We start from the raw sequence: 20,951 nt of genomic DNA, 5'->3' as shown, positions 1-20,951 counted from the left end.
GCCTTCCAGTATCTGAAGGGGGCCTATAAGGATGCTGGGGAAGGACTCTTCATTAGGGACTGTAGTGGTAGGACAAGGGGGAATAGGGTTAAACTTACACAGGGGAAGTTTAGATTAGATATAAGGAAGAAGTTCTTTACAGTGAGGGTGGTGAGGCACTGGAATAGGCTAAGCTAGTAATAGGAGTGAAGACTGGTGGGCTGCTGTGAGATCTTTAAGACACTTAGACACTTTGGAATGTAACTGCTCCCCTTTCCTACTTTCAGTATCACCATAGCCACTGACAGGTAGATGTCAGGATAGGATCAGTAGGAGGTAAACAGAAAGCTCTTTCAAGAAAACCCCTTCCAATTAAAGGCTCCCAAGGACAATGTCTCATTAGCGTGTAAACATTATTTAAACTCCTTTAGGCATCATCTACTGTACCATCAGAGAGGAACACATTTCAGAGTGCTATTCAAGTCTGTAAAATAAAGGAGAAAGGGTGTTCCCATTTTCTGTTTTGAAAAAGCACATTATCATTTAACTCTATTTTGAAACTGGACAGGAGCGAAGGCAGACACACCTGCTCAGCAGTGAGCACATGATAATTTAAGAAATGCATTGTCTGCTTATATGCTTGGTGCATTCTACAACATGAATTTACAGACACTGAGACCCTGCTGACCAGAGGCCAAATCACTACTCTCAACTGACATCTTGCTAATTATGCAAAAATTCTACAAGGTAACTTGGGAAATACCGAGAATCGTAAATCCCTGCGCCCATGAAAGCCAACCTGTGATTATAGATTCTTCACTGAATTGATTGCAAAGTCTGGGTCAGTCCGAGTCCTAACCACAGGCTGAGGCCTAAGCTGTTACACTCTCATTTGACATCAGTCTCCTCCCTCTTAATGTCCTCTGCCACAGAAGTACTGCTCTGTACCTCACTGTGGCCAAATGCAGAGCTTGCAGATGCCAGGGTACGCAGCCCCAGCACCGACTGCACCCCAATGGCCACAGCATCATCCAGCTAAAGCCTACCTTGAAGCGGGTGAAGCTGTACCTTGTACACTGCAAGCAGAAGACTAAGCACAAGAAGGAGGAATCTGAACTTGCAAATCTAGAGAAGTCAGCCAGTCAAATCATTACTTATTGCTCAAGTTTTTAATGAAAAATGTGAGGGGAAACAAACTGTGAATTCATTTTAGCTAAAAAAGGAGGCTTCGTAAAACAAACTGGTCAAACTGTGCTCAGAAGGAGTTTCTCTGGACTATCTTCCCTCAGCCCTTGGCTTTCAAACACCACTCGTCAGTGACTGCCTTGGTCAACGAGAACAGAGTGGTTCACGTTTTATAGCCAGTTTCTTTACAGGCTGAAGAATTTTTCCATTTATTTTATTAGTAATTTAAAGTTTTTCTTCCAGTTGTGACAGCTAAAGACTTACTTTTATTTCAAAATGAAAGTCAAACAGAACAGATCTATCTCCTCCGAAGACCTCATTTCAGGTTGCCTACAACTGAAGTCAGACATTGGTCACTTGGTACTTTGAAGGCTTTCCTACAGTGAACTTGCATGCAAGGGACCTCCTGGCCTTTAAAATAAACACTGAGATTTCTCAGAAACAAGACAACAGATGCATCACAGGACTATGTTCCAGAAAATGCAAAGAACTAACTACACAACATTTGGTAAGTTTAATATATTCAAGTCAGCAGACCCTGCTGAAATTTACCTTAGAGTGCCTCAAAGGAACTAGCCTGGACAAACCTTGTTAACTGCTAATGATTACCTTCAAGAATTCATTCAAGACAGAGACCTTGGAGGCACATCAAATCTCTGGTTTTAAGATGGTAAAAAGGTGAATCTCAGAAATCACAAGTACCCAGACAGACAACAAAACAAATTACTAAACAAATATTAGGTGTGCAACATAGAATATAATTACGAGTCCATTGGCACAGCACGGTTTTCTTTTTCAACGTTAACTGGCCTTCTAAATGTAAGGAAGATAGTGGATGTAACATATCTTAAACCTAACATGCCTTTTGACACTGCCCTATATGACACTGTTATAACAGAGAAACATACCCCAGATGACAGTAGTATAAATTTTACTCCGATTATTAATTCCTCTGTGAAAACATAACTTGTCCTGGATACAGGTCATTTGTATGTATTCAGTCCTGGCTCGGACAATGAAACAGAGTAAAATGCAAAACTTAATGATAACAGGCAGAGAAGTCCCCAAACACTTCAGAGTTTAAAATAATCTTTATAAACCGGAAAAATATTCAAAAACCAAGGCCAAAGACACCTACCAAATACTATAGATGGGAAAGAAAAAAAAATATATATGGCCAAATAGAAAATTAGGAACACACAGCAGAATTCATCACAGTGAGGGTGGTGAGGCACTGGAATAGGTTGCCCAAGGAAGTTGTGAATGCTCCAACCCTGGCGGTGTTCAAGGCCAGGCTGGACAGAGCCTTGGGCGACATAGTTTAGTGTGTGGTGTCCCTGCTCATGGCAGGGGGGCTGGAACTAGATGATCTTAAGGTCCTTTCCAACCCTAACTATTCTATGATCTGCTCAGTGTACAACTACGGATACATACATCCTAGCTTGGGTAAAAAAAAAAAATGCTCCTTTAGGTCCATCCCAATCCAAATCTCAGTGATTTCAGACACTTACTGCTTACTGGAGCCACCCAGCTCCACTGGAGTCTCTTACTGCTGACTGGAGCCACCCAGCTCAGTCTGAACTGTCTGAGGAACTATCCTAAGTTTGACAACTCCTGTGATTTCAATCTTTCTCAGGTGACAGCCCTGATCAGATGGGATCAAGTCAACGCAGTTTCAATTATCCATTCAATGTTATAGCTAAGTGATATGATAGCACTTGCAAGCATACTCATGCTTTCCACAGCTGCTAATTCCAGTTCAGCACATCAGCAAAAATTCAGAAAACATGCAGGTGGCACCCTGTGTCAAACCATTACTTCATTTGCAATACTGTAAGCGTACATCTTAGTTGACCTAAGCATACAAGCCACAAAATTCCATTGTAAAGTAGTGTATTTAAAAGAGTAATAGACACAAGTTGACAGTGATACCACAATCATAAATTGAGATCATCCTCCTTTATCATGGTTGAGAGAGGTGCTTGGCCAGCCCAAGATTCAACACTTACTATTTCTCTATGTTAGTTTACAGTAACAGTTGACTGTTACTGTAACTAACAGTTACAGTAGCTTTTTGTAAGCTACTAGCTTATAAGGTAGCCTATTACCTACACATGCTTGTAACACCTAGCTTTTATTTTAACTTAGAAAGGGTGCTGACAACTATTTCAAGCTGTATCTTTAATGGAACATATACCAGATTTATAAACAAACATTACTATAACATTAACTGCCAATAAGAAACTCTGATCATCTCAAACCTTTAAAATCTTTAATCTGTATAATACTGCATTCATAACAGAGACATTGCATTCACTGCCTGTGACACAGCTCTGCAGAGTTCCAGATGTCTGAACTCTCAGGGTCACTGACAGTGAGTGGAAAAGATGACAGTGAGGTTTTAATAACATGAAAAGAAGAGAAATCCGGCTACCAACTTCTTTTCTCTTTGCTGAAGTTAACTGCAATACTTTTTTTCTTCTCTTTTTTTCCTCCTTTCACAAGGCTAAGGAGCTACACCATGGCAAACTCCACTCCCTGCCCTTCTTGTCATCACACCACAAAGTATTGGAACAATGTACCTCTTAACCTAACAGGCCTGTTAATCAAGAGAGCTATATGACTGCTTATTACAAAACTCCCTTCCCATTATGTTGCACTTTCAATGAATCTCTTAACTAGCAGCAGTCAAGAGCACCCCCCCCCTGCTGGCATCAGAATGAATTTTACCAATTCAATTTGCTGGCTGCTCAAAACTAAAAATGCCAGCTGATTGCTAGTTCAGACAGCTCCGTGTTCAGCCACTTGTGCATACTTGAAATTATCTGAATGCAGTTTGAAGACTACAGCAGAAATTTTGTAATTAGAATTCTGCAATGTAGATGGTAATTTTTCCCCCTCAGTAACACACAAAGATCAGATAAACAGGAAGCAAATTGAGGAATTTTGCAACATGAATAGTGATCTGCCTCAAACAGGAGGAAAAAAAAGAGGGTGGGGGGAGAGGGAGGAAGAAATCTTTGTCATCTGAAGTCCTGGTCTGATGAGACTCTTACACTCCAGTTGAAGAAGGGCTGCCTCAACAATACAGACAATCAAAGCGGGTGAGTAAAGTTACACATCATTAACTAGTTTCTTGCCTTCAATGCTTGAAAACAGGCATTAAGTAGATTCTGCAAAGGTAAGGGACTCTACAGAGTGCCCTTGTATTCAAACTAGGGTTTTCTTAAAACATATTTCTGAGCAGGTAAGGTCCTTGTTGGTGCATAAGGACCATATTTTCAAGTTAAAATAAACTAGTATCCTTGCCAGCTACTATTTTTCTTGATGCTTCCTGCAACAGTGAAGTAAACCATGCAGAATAAGGACATCTCCTTTATATCCTTTTCCTCTCTTCTGCTTGCCTCTAACAACCATAAGCATGAGATGGTCACTATATAAACCCTCTCCATCAGAAATTTTCTCTCAAAGGGAAAGATGTAGGGAATTTGCTTTCATTAAGCCAGCTGGTCACTGGGTCATTGCAATACTGTTGCCACCTGAGTCCTGGCAGACTTTGAACAATGATATGGACGAAACATACACCTATCATACAAAGAAAGTGATAAAGGAATTTCAAAAGTGTTTTTATTTGGACAGCAACACATCTCAAACATTTTCAACTTGCAAAATAACTCAGGTAAAATAACCCATCCTGACTAATGACATTAAGTTTAAAAAAGGGCTTTAGGACACTGTGAGGTCATATGACAGCCAGTAACAGTGCGTTATTTAGTATGAGCTGCTCCAAAGCAGTGTTCTGTGCCTGCTGGCTGTACTCTGATGGTGCAGCACACACACAGCCCTGGAGTGCTGTGATGCACTGCAAACACATAAAACTGCGTGTGCTTAACAAATGCACAAAGAAGATGATGGAAGCAGAATTTTTTCCACATAAATCTTTTGCTCTGGAAGTCTTGGATACAAAGACTAAATGCAACATTTCTAGGCCTCTAATAGGCAGCTGCATCCTGCCATTTTTTGGGTATAGATATGGTGAACGAACTCTTCTATCTGTAATTACTCACATTCAGATCCTAACCTGATTTGAAATCTGTCTTTTTGAATGTCACATGTTGATTTTTGGTTACATACTTTTCTGCATTAAACAGAATGAAGACAGTCAGGCGTGAAGTCAGTGTAACAGCAGCTACCTTGTGAACACATTTGCATTAGCTCGACTTCATTGGTTTTGCTGTCTGAGGCACCATCCTGTTGTGAAAACGTGGCATTATTCAAAGATACCATTCTTGTCTTTTTGTAAATATATATGTATTTTTAATCAATTACACTTTTCATTACACATCAGATAAGCTAAAATATATTTCTCTATCATGAAACTAGGAGCATCTTTTTCCCCACTCCCTTTAAAATGACCTAAAACATCTCAACATTCTCAATTCCAGGATTTTCCAAAGAGAAATGCAATTCAAAAGATTATTGTACCATGTATCAGTATGACTAAAACATGAACCTATAGCAGACACTTCCATCAGTTTACCACAGATGCTTGTTATTTCAGCAACTCTCATTCAGCACTAAAGAGATGTACTAAAAGCTACATGCAGCATAAAAAATTTACATTCAATCCATAATCTTCAGATAGAGTACAACTACGACTGCAGTTGTTGTGTTGTTGTTATTTTAATTTAAAGAAAGAGAAACATTTCTTTAACAAACATGGGTAAGTTTCCCCACATCTGATGATTGAAGTAGGCCCAATACTTGGAGAGGAAATATAGAACATTAAGATAGTGGGGACAAAGGCATTTTTAATCACTATTTCAGCATCGCTTTTTGTGAATAAACTGGGGTAGGAGGTGTCATCCTTTGGATGGAAAGAGAGACCCAGGTCATAACCACAGTGATCGGAGACCCCAGTTTTCACTAGAGAAGCTGTGTTACATTCAGTGCTTTGGCCAAGAGCCAGCTCAGGTAAGTACACCCTGCTTACCTAAATTCCTCCACTGTCCAAACACGTTGCGGTGCTGGATTTTGATTTCTTAGACTTAGCCTCTAGGTAAAACTACAGAGTAACTGCATGCACACAGCTCTGCTTCTCTCACCCTTCTATTTCTTTATCGGACACACGGAAGAGCACTGAAGAACAATGAACTTGGTGCCCTGTAACACTAAAGTGTAGCAAGAGAACAAAGCAGTGCCTTTACTGTCCTTCGCTGAAGACAAGTCTGTAAATCTGTCCATTTTGCTCTCAGCTGTCCTCTCAATGATTTCAATTAAAGTTCGGTTTCTGGCCTACAGACAGTTCTATTTGATTTGGAAATAACTACTGCTGAAAAATAACACCTGGCTTTCCTCAGCAAGTTAGAAGAGAGTTTATGGTCTCTGAGAAAGACAATCATTTGTTTGCGTGAGTTCCACCAAAGCTGTTTAAGGGAACCTCTCTGTAGCCTGCAAGAAAGAAAACAGATTCAAATCCTACCCCTCCCTCCTCAACTTTATTTATCTGTCGAAATGTGTTTTCTTTTATAAACTTACATTACCCACTTACTTTGGTGATTTTCTGTAATGGGTAAGCGCAAAAAATGTAAGGTCTAGAATTAATGTCTGCCAGAACTGTTTGAATGTAACGGCGATGCACATGCAGTCACACACATTTTTGGCAGAAAGGGCATAGGTTTTGGGGCTTAGTTCACAAAAAAAAAAAAAGTTTTCTCTCTATAGCAGAAGCCACAGGTTTACCCATGTACCCTAAATCTTTTCTCATCAACTGTCTGCACTGCACAGAAATTATTCCCATTTCATTCACAGGCCTTGACACCATCAGTCTAAGTACTTCTGTATACTACAGAGGAGAAGCCTCATAAGCAAGCAAGCATTTTAGTATTTGTAGAATTTCAGGATTAAATGCACTTGCCTTTAGGAAGCCACACAGCTCAAATGTTGTAATGATGGTAGAAACTACTTGTTTTAAAAAGCAAATCCAAAAATATGGAAATTTAAAAGGAATTTGGCTTTGAAGGTCATTTTAAAGGCTGTCAAAATAAAACAATAATCCAGTTTCAGTGCTTGAACAGACTTTCATACTGATTTTTCTTTTAGCATAATCCTCACACAGAGGAACATTTGATAAACTTTGTCAGCATTAAGAAAAATTGGCTCCTGATAGTACAGAACATGCAGCTAAGCAAGCTAATATTAAATTTACTCATGATATTCCAATATTTCAGCTGCCTTTCATTTATTTACAACTTTCTGAGTAATTTCCATGGGAACGGACTGAAGTTCTATCATGTTTGTTAAAGGTAGGTAAGACACATTTTCCTGTAACAGGACAACAAGCCTCAATATCCACCTTAGCTAGATTTTGAAGAAGAAAATATTTAGGAAGAAATTCTATGTGAGCAGGGTCAGATAGAAAAACTTCTGTAAGGAGACCCTGCCCACTGTACCACTATGTGAAAGATACAGGTAGTATCAAACTTTTGGGGTACCATCATGTAGGTAAGCCTGTTCTATGAGAAGCGGGAAGATGGGTATACCCAGTGAGAAATCAAAGAATACCTTCCTTAGAAGGATCTTAAAATTAGGAACAAGAAACATATTCATTGCAGCTTACTTACATTCTGCAAACCCTGTGTTTTTGTCTAACACAAAACAAGCCAACTGATTAAATTCCTGTGTTTTTATCTTCTAAGAAATATAATGAGATTACAATGTGTGATCAAGATGCTGCTGCCAGTCAGTCCTACACTGCAGACAGTGCTCTCCCATAATAAGCTCAGGAAAGCAGGATTTCATGCCAAGTATGAAGCAAAGCAATACATGCTGTTCAAATCTTAACAGTACTTAAGATAGTAAGGATTTTTTTTTCTTTATTGTCAACAGGTAGTATTTTAATTTCAAGAAGCTTTGATAACCAGATATAGTGTGTTTTACGTCACTATTTTTCATGGAGCATTTCCTTCTTGCTTTCCCTATGCTCTGCACAGACAGTGAGTCACTAGCAGTCAGACCTTGTTTTGACCCTGCACTTGGGCAGGGCTGCAGATCTGCTTATGTAGAAAGAAAAGATTTAAACAGCAAAAAAGTCGCAGGTCAGATTTACAATGTTCTAGCAGAGATCTGCAGAGAAATACTGCGCACAGGCTGCCTCAGTATACTTGAGCCGAACGTCTTCTTTCCCAAGCACTAATCTCAAAATGCTAGCAAAGTTTTTAAAAAGTATAAATAAAATGTATTTATGGTCACATCAGATCCTATGAACGTTTTCTCATGATTGAGGTTATGTAGAACTTTTGCTTCAAACAGACTTGTTAAATATCTTATCTTTGCACTCTACTAACATTTCTAACTTTAATTTTCTTTTCTGATTGGAAGAACGATATGCACCTCCTTAGATCACTGGATTCATTCTAATTTTTTGACACAGAAATCTGAGGAGTGCTATACACTTGAGCACATTAAGATGGAGCCATTCCTTAACATTCCGATTTCTGGCAACTAAATCTCAGTCTTAGTGTCTGTTTTATATACACTGGCTACATAGTGCATGAAAATAATACATGTGGTTTTGCTCACCCAACAAGTACAATGATGGTCTCTTGATTAATAATTTTGAAATTCATCTCCTTTGTGACTATTTATTTACATCAACTTGTTCTGCAAATTGCAGTGAAGCTTTTGAACACTCCAGTCAGAATTTATTTCTTCTCAAGGCTTGACTCCACGTACCTATTTTGGACTGGATCCTGCTGCCGGGTGCATGAGAAATAGAACTTCCAAAACAAGAATTGCTGTTGTGTACACAGCAAAATGTATTTTCAATGCATTATAATGAAGTCACTTTAGGAACAACAGGGGTCTTAATAAAGAATGAATGGAAAGAAAAACACTGAAGTCAATAAAACTGTTGGAATTAGTACGTCAGGATTAGACCTGCAGTCAATATATGCAAAAAAGTAAGACAAACAGGCATGTTAGAAACACTGTTTAGCTGAAAGCACAGCATACTTAGGGTAGAAGACAAATGGTCTTTCAGTCCTACCAAAAATAAGCGAAGGAGAAAAAATGCCTGAAAAGTCTGTTAACTCCATAAGAATTTAAAACCATGAAAATAAGTATTGTATGTGCATATCAAGTAACCTAGCCTGTGCATTTGTAAGTAATCTGACTACAAATGTTTTCCCCTCTTATGATTTAACTTCTTAACTTAGTGTATTTTTGCTTCCCGTTAAGTAATGGAGATTTTAGGATCTGGCTTTGTGTGTTTAAGATAAAATGACACACACACCCCCCAAAAAATGTAGATTCTGAATATCAATTTCCCTTAGCCATGACAGACCGCATAAGGTATAAACCAGGATAGGAATCACCACCACAGAGGGAGCAGACGTACCGTCAAACAACCCATCAGGCTCTGCTCAAATGGTCTCTGGAAGGCTCTGGGGTCTCCACACCAGTCCAGCAGCTCTGTTGCTGCATTATGGAAGTTTGCAGGGTTCTGTAAGTGCTGGAAAGAGAAGACAAAGCAACGCAGTAAGTAACATACACATGGGCTGCCATAGTCTTTTCTTTATCACATTAATGCAAAGTTTGGAAACTAGGAATAGTATGTAATTTGGAAGCAACACCTTAAATTGTACAGTGAACGCAGAAAATCCTACTTCATTCTTACTAATACTTATGCAGATTTTCTAATTTTCTGATATGAACTCATTAGCTAGAGACAAGCTGCAGCTGAAAGACCAAAGCTGCCCTCAATTCCTCCCTCCATAACATCGCCTCTTCCACCTGCAAATTGAAATAGATTCTACTCAGAAATGAAAACCATATGAGCCCAAGTTGAGGGGAATTTCAGTCTTATGTTCAGAGTCTTTGCCCTGGGCTTATGCCTCAGTCGGGACATGCCAGCACAGCCCTGCCTTCCAACAATCAAGATTTTAATCCCTGCCTGCCTGCTGGGAGGCAACCACTCCAGCAACAGAGCAAAGCACACTTACTATACTGATCCTTTCTTGGAGCTTTGGTTTCTGTATCACCATGAGCCATTTGGGTGATCAGCTTTCGGATGATGAAAAAGAGAGGATTACTTCTTGACTGAAGCATGGTGGGATACTGCCATGACTGAAAATGTTTTCACATGCACAGAAAGCATGTAGGAATTTTGGAGTGGAATCCTACCTCTCCTGAAGAGGCTGACACAATTCTGAGAGAAAAACCTGGTTCTGAGACTTGAATGGGCAATGCAATTTTTTAACTATTACATTAATCTCTGCCGCTGTCCTAAACAACCCACAGTCCTGTTTTTAAAAACAGGCATTTAGTAAACTTACCTGTTACTATTATTCACACTGTCATCCCTCACTGTGCTACGTTGTCAAAGTATGCCAACATTTTGGCAGGATCAGAGGGAGGGCACAGAAAAGAAGGGATTCAATTTACATGAATAATAGTAAATTGAAAAATACTAAGTTCTCCAGTTCTGATGATGCTAGACATTTCAGTGAAAACTCCAGAAACAAGCAGCAGAGTATATTCAGGAATTGTTGGTATCTTTTTAAATAGTATGGTTCTAATTCTTGGGATTGCTGAGAAAAACATGAAAACGAGATCAGCAATTTTATCTGGAAGGCACAAACCCCAAAGGCATCATTTTTAAAATACATCATTATTTTTGAATCAGTTGCACATTTTGGAAAAACACAACTGCTCATTTCTAAGCATCTGGATTAACAATAATGTTCACAACCTATTCTTTTTCCCTTCATCCCTGAGAAGCCACATATATCAACTCTATGACAAATGAAGGAAAAGAAAAATTCCTCCCATGCCAGGTTTTGAGGAGCTCCCAGTCTGTGAGCCTTTGGATCACATTACTGTAATTCTTATTCCATGAAGGCTCTTGGTCAGAGGCCTTGTTTTAACAAGAGATGACTGACACGCGGGGCACAGATTTTGAAACAATGGCAGAATGTGAAAAGCAGACAGCATTGTGCAATGCAGTTTTCTTCCTCTGCTCTCCAAACATGCACGGTAGCTCACACCACCATCCAGCCCGATAGCTTTACCTCGGCTGCATTTCAGAACACCATTTCTTTGCCAGCTGACTGTCTAGTTGCTGAAGGACACAAACTATTGCGTATACAAATTAAAGAGAAGAATCAGAGTAAGTAAGTATAAGAAGCCATATTTTAAGGCTTCTTGTAAAAAAAAAAACAAAACCAAAAAGTCCCATGAATGCCATTAACAGAGCCAGCAGCTTGGGTTATGAATCTTGTCAGCAAAAGGAAAAAGGATGCCTTTTAGAAGGCTTCATTTAATCCTCCAGAGAAGTGATTGCCTGACACCAAATCTCTCAGTGTATACTCTGCACATGCCACTTTCATCTGCAGGGGAAACAGAAGTTGGTTTAAATCCCTCTACAATAGCACATGTAAGCTCTGCTACTATCAAATATACGATTTCCAGAAGGCAAGAAAGGCACATAAGCTGGTGAACAAATTGCACCATACTGAACACATACTGCACCAGGAGGACACAGGTCACAGCTCTCTCAGTAGGGATAAAAATCTCAAAACCAAAACCCCCTTCCACACAGACACAACATACAGAAAAATTCACTGAAAGCTACACAATTCTGTACCTGAAAGCCTTTAATAATCCTTCCCTCATTGTGAAATTACTTGAGATCCATTGATGAAAAGCTCTAAATAAGAGCTAGATACTACTTATTTTCACCAGTGTTGCTGTTTGCGGGCTACACATTACATCTTCTGCTAATGCTTACAAGGAAATTTTCCCATTGAGAAACAGACATTATACTTGAATCAGAACAATATTTACAGGCTTACACTAACAAATAAAAAGCAGAGCAAGCTCTTAGCTATAGGCCTAATTTTCAGTTTAGCACCACTTAACGCCAATTTCTACTTACCATGACACCACTGAAAAGCAGTATCCCTCTCCTAAAGGTCCAACATACATTAAATTTGTACTTCTCTATGGAGAAACAGCTGCTTCTACTTGCCTGTGTCAAAGCAGGGGTGACCTCAATGACTTGTTTGTTCTGTAACCCTTCATCAAGTTATTTCATTGCATCAGGACTGGGCACTGAGGCACACTGTTAATAACCCACTTCTTAAATTCAAAGGGGATACTGAAATCCTGAGTTCTTAAATGCAACTAAGTACCTGAAACTAGTTTAGAAAGTCATTGGGCAAGATAAGCAATTCTGTTAGTTCCATTATAGGCTAAAAAGCCCCTAACAAACCATAAGAAAAAGTTGTCAGAATACCAGTGGTTTCTGTCTCTGTGGAGTGCATTTGAGTAGCTTCTGGGATGAGAGAAAAGCGGTCCTGCAGGGACAATTCATGCAATGTCACACACAGTTCTGTCCAGGACATATTTGTCACAGCTTCCTGACTGTTAGTATTTCTAAATTAAGGTTCTACTCCAATGTTTCTTCCTCAGATTGTGGAGGGCAAGGTTACTTTTGTGAAAAACAAGGGGAAAATCCAGCATGAACCAAAGCACGAAGGCATGTGCAATTCCTTTCCTTTGTTACTCAAGAAGACATTCTGAATGCCTACTGTGATATTTTTATTTATTGACAGCTTAAACACTGCACCTGGGGCAAAAAGCCCCCATATTATTCACATCCTCACACACTGAGGTGTGCTTGAGAAGAATATTACATCTACTATATTCATTGAACAAGAAATTAAAGAGATTTTCTTAACTCTTGATCCAAGAACAGAAGTACAAAACAAAGCTTATGCCAGAGCCACCCATCAGCTTTCTTGTGAAGCATTTCCCAACCATGGCTCCACCCTCTCCAACTGAAATTATTGGCAGCACTTTGACAAAAGCAAGGCGTGTGCCTGAAGAGTCTAATTTGAAACTGTGTTTCATGTAACAGGGGTGGGCAATCACCTCTTTAGTAGATGGTTTAGGGGAAAAGCGGCAATGAAGCAAATCTGGCTTTGTCACTCCTTGGTGTACATTCAAAGCTACTAGCGAAGGGCCACCTAACACCACCGTGCTTGTAAGCAATGGTGCTTTCAACAAGTGGAAAGGATTTATATTAATGAAATCCGAAGCAGAGATGAACAAAGCCAACAAACTGACTGAATCAGCTATTTACCAGGTATCTTTCAGCATCATCTGCTTTTTAGAAGGCTATTAGTGAAACATTACAATTTCTATTATCTCAAAAACTAAGAAATTTTTCAGTGTAATCACATATAACTCCAACCTCCTAATATTTCCTTAGCCTGAATGGCACAGAAATCACAGAAATACTTGATGCATGTGAGCATAACGTTATTGCAGGGATCACTGGGTGGTGCTTTGAAGAGACGGTCTCTCAGAGTCATTTATTTTTGGTCTTGGAAGGAATCTTGTGTTCTTTGTAGCACTTCAATTAACAGTCTGGTGTAGGGGGATGGAGAAAAAAGTGAAGAACTTTGTTCTTCACTTTACTATGTTCAACAAGAGTGAACTTTACCAGCAGAGTCCCTTTCTGAGGACTTGGCTGACATTTGGGCTGGATTCCAGGAAGACATCCACCTGCTACTCATCACCACCTTCAGATTAAACATTTTATTTACATAAAGAACAGACCACCTTTGTAAATTAGTGTGTTCCTGTGTAACCTGCTCTAGGTAGTCCTGCCTTGGCAAGGGGTTTGGACTAGATGATCTCCAGAGGTCCCTTCCAACCCTAACAATTCTGTGACATATGGGCAGAGGATGCAGGTACACTAGGACCCAAGTTCATCTGCTTTAGCAGCAGCTGGCCATGTGACAGTTCCATGGTTTGCCACCGCACAGTCTCCTGGGGTGGGGAACACCATTCACATGGGGAGTTACACCTACAGCTGATACATGGTTATTTCTGGTGCAAACATTTCAAAATATGGCCACTTGAAATTCTTACTCCCTTCCAATTAGACAGTGATCAAAACGTCTTGCTGTGCAATAAACTCTACAATTGCCCTGAAAGAATAAGCTCCATATGAATTCAGGCCCCTGCGAGTAAAATAGGCATATGTAATAAAGATCTTCTTTTTTAAAAGGATACTGAAGCATAATTGAGTACTTTCAGTCTACACACCCACACTGAAGTGGGTGCAAACCGCTTCCTGCAACCAAAGACTCAATAAGATTTTAGAGACAGAAACCAATTATCCATATTAATATGACAAGGAGAACATCCTTATCTCCTCTAAATATAGAGGACTGCAACCCAGATGTACATTCATGTATTTTAGATAGAACAGTCTAATAAGTAATGGCAGAGTAGCAGTCAAAATTAAGAGCAATTGCAAAGGGTTAATGTTATCTCATACACACATCAAGAAATGCTAACCTGACAACAATGATGTGGAAAATGAATCATTTAAACATGGAATCCGTATGTTCCAGTTTGTTGCTATAGAAAACAAATGCAGAATTTCAGTTTCCAAATGATGTATCTCTGGTGGAGGATTTTTTCTCTTTTTTCTGCGGAATACATCAGACTGAAGGCACAGACCTGATTTGCCACAACTTAACCTATTCAAAATGAGATGTCATGCAAATAAGTTTTTGAGCAGCAAACTGCTTAACTATGCTAAACAAGTTATTGCATTTATTTACGTGATGTTGCACCAAATTATGAAGGCTGACTCAAGTTGTCTGTTTATTTTGCTGAGTTATGTCTGCTCTGTGTCTCACTCCTTGATTTAATTGAGCTGCTGAAGATAATATAACTTATCAGACAGACACTGTGCCATGTTGCTAGATTCTAGGTTAATTAACAGTAGCCTACAGTCACTGAATTTCTCACATGGTTAGCCACTTGGACCCTGTCTACTGTCTAGCTTCACTAATCAACGAGTCTGGGAATTTTACATTAGTGACAGAACACACTAGCAACACAGGGAGCTTTTGACTGCACAGAAAAAGAAAACACAGCTAGATGGCAGGTAGCCTTTTCTTCACTCTGAAATTAACCCGTTCCTACACCACATGGCAAGGCTGCATGCTTGGCAAACTTCTGGTACACCAATTGGGGAAATTAAATGCAGGAGGCAGCTGCTCTCCTGCAGGACAGAAAACTATGGCTGCTGTTCCACAAACACTGCCAGCTAATGCAAGCATCAGTGGCTGCCAGCCCTGAAAGGCTCCTGCCTCCCACAGCTCTGCCTTCTCCTGCCTGTTCTGCACAGCGCAAGAGGTTGCATGGCTGCATAGTGAACTAGCCTCACCCTGTACTAATAATTGCAGCTGCACTGGCTCTCCAAAATGGCATGCAGTGCAGATCCTTGAACATTAGCACTAGCAGGGGGGATAGCAACAGTGCGTGCCAGCAGCAGCCCACTCAGGAGCTCATGGGAATGGTCACGGGTCACAGCATGCCATCTTTTCATTCCAGTATTAGACTGAAGTTGACCTAAAATTAAGGGTTCATTTTCTTGATATGCTCAGTCTCACAGCAGGCTGCCCGCCCCAGAAGCTTCTTCCCCAAACTGCAGACTTGCACCACTTTCAGTGCATCAGACCATGCTTGCTGTTCCGACCATGAACTAACCTCCCAAATACTGATTTTCAGTCATTGCTTACAGTGAGATTCCCCATGTGACCACATAATCATTAGATTCAAAGAAGGTGCCAGCAAACAAAAGGGAGGGCTGGGAAGGTACCAGGACTCGGTTCCCGGCAGCCCACGCTTTGGATTAAACGCATCATGAAACTTCTCCCGAAGGTGGAGCTATACCATCAACATAAGAGGAAGACAAAGTTAAATTCACAGTATAAATACTCCTCCTGCTCACAACACTCCCCCTCTTTTTAAAATACAATGGTACTTTCGATTATGTCAACCTAGAGAAATTTTTCTGTTCCTAATATTCCTTGTTATTCTCCATAAAACACAGTGCATTTTAAGAGAGGTGCCAAAAGAGTAATGATTTTTAGTGTTCTGATATTGCACATTTTTTCTCTGGGCTGAATTCTCACACTTTGGCCAAGTTATTCCTCGCTTAGACAACAGGTTCATCTATGATTTCCACAAAACCTTTCAACAGGTCCAGAATTTCAAGTGATCTAAAGCCCAGTACCAAACCCATCTTTTGCTAATGATGAGCCAGATATTCAGCACGCCATAAATTTTGCATAGAGCTCGTGACATTTGAAATGCACATATACAGCTCTGAAGTTCACATGATCTGCTTGCTATTTCAGCTGCTGGCATGCAGGTTTTCAAGCCTTTCTCCACAACAATGGAAGTTAAAATTCTCATATGGCTGTAAAAATCTAGGAACTTAAAAGCAAAACATAACATACAGTAGTTATTGAACTTCTTATATAAAAATTAAGGATGTTCAATACCACTGACAGAGAAACCATAGCTCCTTCGGAACTAAACTGATTGATACTGATTGAGGAAGGAGCCGACCCGTTCCTTTTCTGTGCCTACATGGCTTTTCTGACTGGTGCATACCTATTCTCCCATTCTGACCCTTGCGAGACAGAATTCAGTGTCCAGGTGCTTTGGTCTCCAGATTCTGCCAAGCAAACCAGACATTTTTATCTATATTAATATTCATCCAGAGATGTCTGCAATCACGTGTAATGAAAATGCACTGTTGTACTGAAGGGAAGCAAAAAGGGGAGTAGGAAAGAAAGGGACCTGGAAAGAAAGGGACAGAGAAAACAGAAAGAGGTTACATGCCCTCCAACTGAAACAACCCAGGAGCAGAATTACTGTAGTCCTGCATGTTGGGCAAAGGGCATTCAGCTCCCAGATGAAAACCAACCACCTATCTGAAGAATGTAAACAGGATTCCTGGTCAGACACCCTTGACACAGCATAACCGAAGGGAGACAAGGCTGGTCTCTGTGTTATTACTCAGTGCACAAGTATGTTCCCACTAGACCTAAATTTGATAGCTCACTCAGCACCATAGACAAGCAGCAGAGGAACACAAATTGCAAGCGTCATTTGCTGTGATACATTAATAGAGCCTTTATTACTCTAAAACCTGAGTGCGAGTGAGCCCAGCCACAAGCCCTTCTCCTCCTCTTATGCACAGGCCCCTCCTTCAGATCCCCATCCACCAGGAATTCCTTCTCTCCCTGGCATGCCCTTCACCAGCTGCAGCAGAGCTCAGGGGGTGTTACAGAAATACCAGACATTTAGCAATGTAGCTTTAAATGTAGAAAATGCTGTAACCTGAAATAGGTGATTTCTCTATTATTATTTTTTCCACAGTCAAGTGTGATTATACAAAGGCCTTATCCACAAGCAGCTATACTCAGTATATTAAAACTCATCTGCAATGAAGATTCAAAACAAATGGTCTTTTTCGTTTTCAAGAGGATAGAGGGGAGTATTGAGCTATTTTCTGTCTTACGGGAGTGTGATTTTTGTTTATCTGGGTATGGTTATATATAGTTCAATTCTCTATAGTCCCCTTCAATATCAAAGGTTGTTTTATTTATCAAAAAATTAAAAGGTTCAAGCTGTGCATTTTGTATTCAAGATAATCCCCCCCTCCCAATTTAGTGTTTGTGAGATTGGGAGATCCTTAATAGAATTATCTTGCACTTACGTGCCTCATTCCATCAGAGGCTTTATAGATATTTTATTAAGCTCACATTTTGAGAAGCACTAGATACACTGAGAGAGATTAAACCCAAGTTAGCCATGTCTACTTACAAAAAGCAGAAAGAAAGGGAGTCACCTTTGCCCCATTTGTCCACTGCAGCTTCTTTTTCAAAGGAAAACAGTAAGTACTGAGCAAAGACCACCACCTCTTTATTAGATGTTTTAACTACATGAAAAATACTAGGTAAGATGAGCAGGGGAGTCAACAATAAAAACAGAAGATCACATGCTAAACAAACAAGAGCAAATGAAAAACATTTGCATCACTGAACTGCAAAAAAGCAAGTTGTCCAGGTGTGAGCTGTAAGGAAACAAAGCCTGTACTAATGCAGATTTCCACTGATGCTTCTCATACACTTTTAGTATAAAGTGTGTAGAAAACAGTATTGGTTTCAGAAAAGGTTAATGTCTGGTAATTGAATAGCCTTGTTTTGCTGCCTGGCTCTCTCATACCATGAGCTCTGTGAGGAAGACTGCACATCTATGTGCATGTGCTGGAGAAAAGATGCAACCTTGTCAGTTTTACAAAAGTGTTAGAGACAGACTCAACATCCTGATCCTCAAGCACTATACACAGAACCTAGAAGAGCAGAAACAAGAATCACTCCCTAACTCTTCTGATCAGAGTTACATCACCATCTTCCTGCTCTGTACCTCTCATATCTATATAGCCGCAGTATATTTACACTTTGATATAACTTTGCTTTATAGAAGGGAACATGCAGCAAATTAATATTCTTCTGCCATAAACTCACCTACTGCTGTTCTACCCCATTTTCCCCTGCCCAAGAGGAAAACTGACTTAGGGATCTAAAGGCTGTGATCCAGATCTGACTGAAGATGGAAATGGGGCACACTAGTAGCAGTAAGATTTTTTGTTAAATTATCAGTAGATGGAACAACAGTGCCCAGCCCAATCTTTGTACCCTTCTCACCACCAACACCTGAACTGCTATTATGCCAGCTGAGAGCACTGAGAACAGTACGGTTTACAAAAGACTCAAAGTAATTGGAGGGCTCTGAATTATATTTCCTTAATCACTCACAAACAGTGATTTTTATGGGGAAAAAAGTCAAGAAACAAAGTTAAAACAGTCTCTTCATTCTCTAAAGCCATGCCCAGTGATTCAAGGATCCAATCTATCTTTAAATTTGCCATTACAACTCAACTGAAGTATGAAATCAGTTTACCCAACCAGTCCACTGAATCTTCTTGGCAACTGAAACAAGGCATTTTCCATCAGTGCCTCCAGACCTTATCATGTGGGATGGATGTCTCTGTGTGTGACTACAGAAATGATGCTGAGGCTTCTTTAGCTTTAGCATTCCAATAGACAATGTAACATTATAGGAGATTTCTTCTCTAATGCCCTCATGACTTTCAGCCAGTAGTTACAGTCCTAAATATCTAGATATATCAACAAGATGCTTTTCTCAAAGCAGTGGCCATGCTCCTTTCCTTAGAATACTACTGCACTATTAGAATAATGATCTAAATACTTACTCTACTTGTTAATGGTCTAAATGTCTTTTAGTAGAAGATTAAAGTGAAGAATAAAGGCAAACTGGGGTGTCTACATAAATAATTCTGTGTTATGAACCATGTAATAATTTGAGGTGCATAACACAGCATTTTGAAAAGCTTGGGTCAGTGGTTTAAGTCATGAAGATCTTACCACATCAAGGTGTTTTAAAAGACATGAACGAAATATTACAACATCCCTTTACTGGAAAATTACTGTCAACAGTGCATCCTTTAACAAGAAATAATGCTACCCAAGAGTACAGAGTGAGTTCATGGCATGGGGAAAAAAAGTACCAACTCAAATCCATCTGACTTAGGAATCAACTTTAAAAAATGCGCTTAGAATAATTACACTTATTAGTTTTCTAAATTTCAGGAGAATAAATGCACTGATTTTGAAAAATAACCAATAGTCTTCAATATATTCAGTTGAACAGCAGTATGTTTGCTGGACATTTTATTTTCCAATTAATTCTTCGACTCATTTGAGTAATTTACCCACTGATCCTGCTATTTATAGCACCTTTAATCAACTGAATTAATCTTTATTATTTTAATCTCTTAATCTATGCAGAGATAAAATCTCAAGGTGACTATTTAAAATGACCACTACATGAACTGATACCACTGTGGAAGATGTAAAATTCACATGGCCTATTCTCGTGGGTCCTACCAGCCAGCAAGATATTACTGAGATATTTCAAAGTCAAAAGTTAAAATACATCCCCATACATCTTTTTCATTTGCATGTGCTTACAAAACTGCCTGCAGCACGTGCTTTGTGACCTGCCTACACACAATGTTAACAGCTCTTCTTGTGTAGTGCACAGAAGCAATTAGGAGCAAACACCACCAGTAAGGGACTTCTTGAGCAGAGGTCTGCATGGTAGAGGTCTGCACAGCTGAAGGCTCTTGGTATTAACAGCACTATCACCACCTCAAACAACTATTTTATTTTTTGTTAAAGTTCTGCTTTTGCAAACAGGTACAGCATTTCTTATGTGCAAACGCTGCTTAAGTCATGCCTGCTGTGGATTTGCTGTTACACTAATGCACACAACAGAAGGAATTCATGTAACAAGCATATACATATAAAGGAAGAGCCTGAAATGGCATGACAGAACCTAGAGACATGTTGCCAGCCACATCAGATGTTCACTGCAAAGTCTGACCCAGCTGCAGACGAAAAGGACTTCCTGTGCTCATCCAACACTCAGCTGACAACCTGGATCCGACTCACAGACACCTAGAATTTTCTAATGTTCATCCTTATTTACCAATAGGCAATTTTAAGCAACAGGCCAGACTAGCTAGTGCACAGAAAAGAATAAAATTATTCTAAATGCTAAATACAGGCCCTAGAAAACTGTAAGTGGGAGTTTAAAACACACATATTTTCCTTTTCAAAAACAGTTAACAATACTCATGCCCCAGCCCTTGAGGGCAAGTGCTGCAGTGAAACACGCAGCAGAATTGGGAAGTGTACCCACAATAATATTACCAGCCCACCTCAAAAGATGATGGGTTATAATCCGCCCACTGGAATCCTGTCAGATAAACAAACCATTGAGAATGTGCTTTCTTCCCCCTCCCCTCCAGAAATGCTTCT

General features: G+C 39.7%; 1 long non-coding RNA gene across 1 annotated transcript in view; it reads right to left on the bottom strand.

The window, feature by feature from the left end:
- LOC104406085 overlaps positions 1 to 20,951 on the bottom strand; it is a 28,002-nt gene that overhangs the window by 2,043 nt on the left and 5,008 nt on the right. The window contains exon 2 of the long non-coding RNA XR_719917.1: positions 9,563 to 9,676. This is a non-coding gene — a long non-coding RNA (uncharacterized LOC104406085). The remainder of the gene's footprint in view (positions 1 to 9,562; positions 9,677 to 20,951) is intronic.

This window comes from Nestor notabilis, unplaced genomic scaffold (genome assembly GCF_000696875.1).
Source record: "Nestor notabilis isolate BGI_N333 unplaced genomic scaffold, ASM69687v1 scaffold32435, whole genome shotgun sequence".
NCBI classification, from domain to species: Eukaryota; Metazoa; Chordata; class Aves; order Psittaciformes; family Psittacidae; genus Nestor; species Nestor notabilis.
The sequence above is the reverse complement of the archived record's forward strand: the minus strand, read 5'-3'. Positions and strand labels throughout refer to the sequence as shown.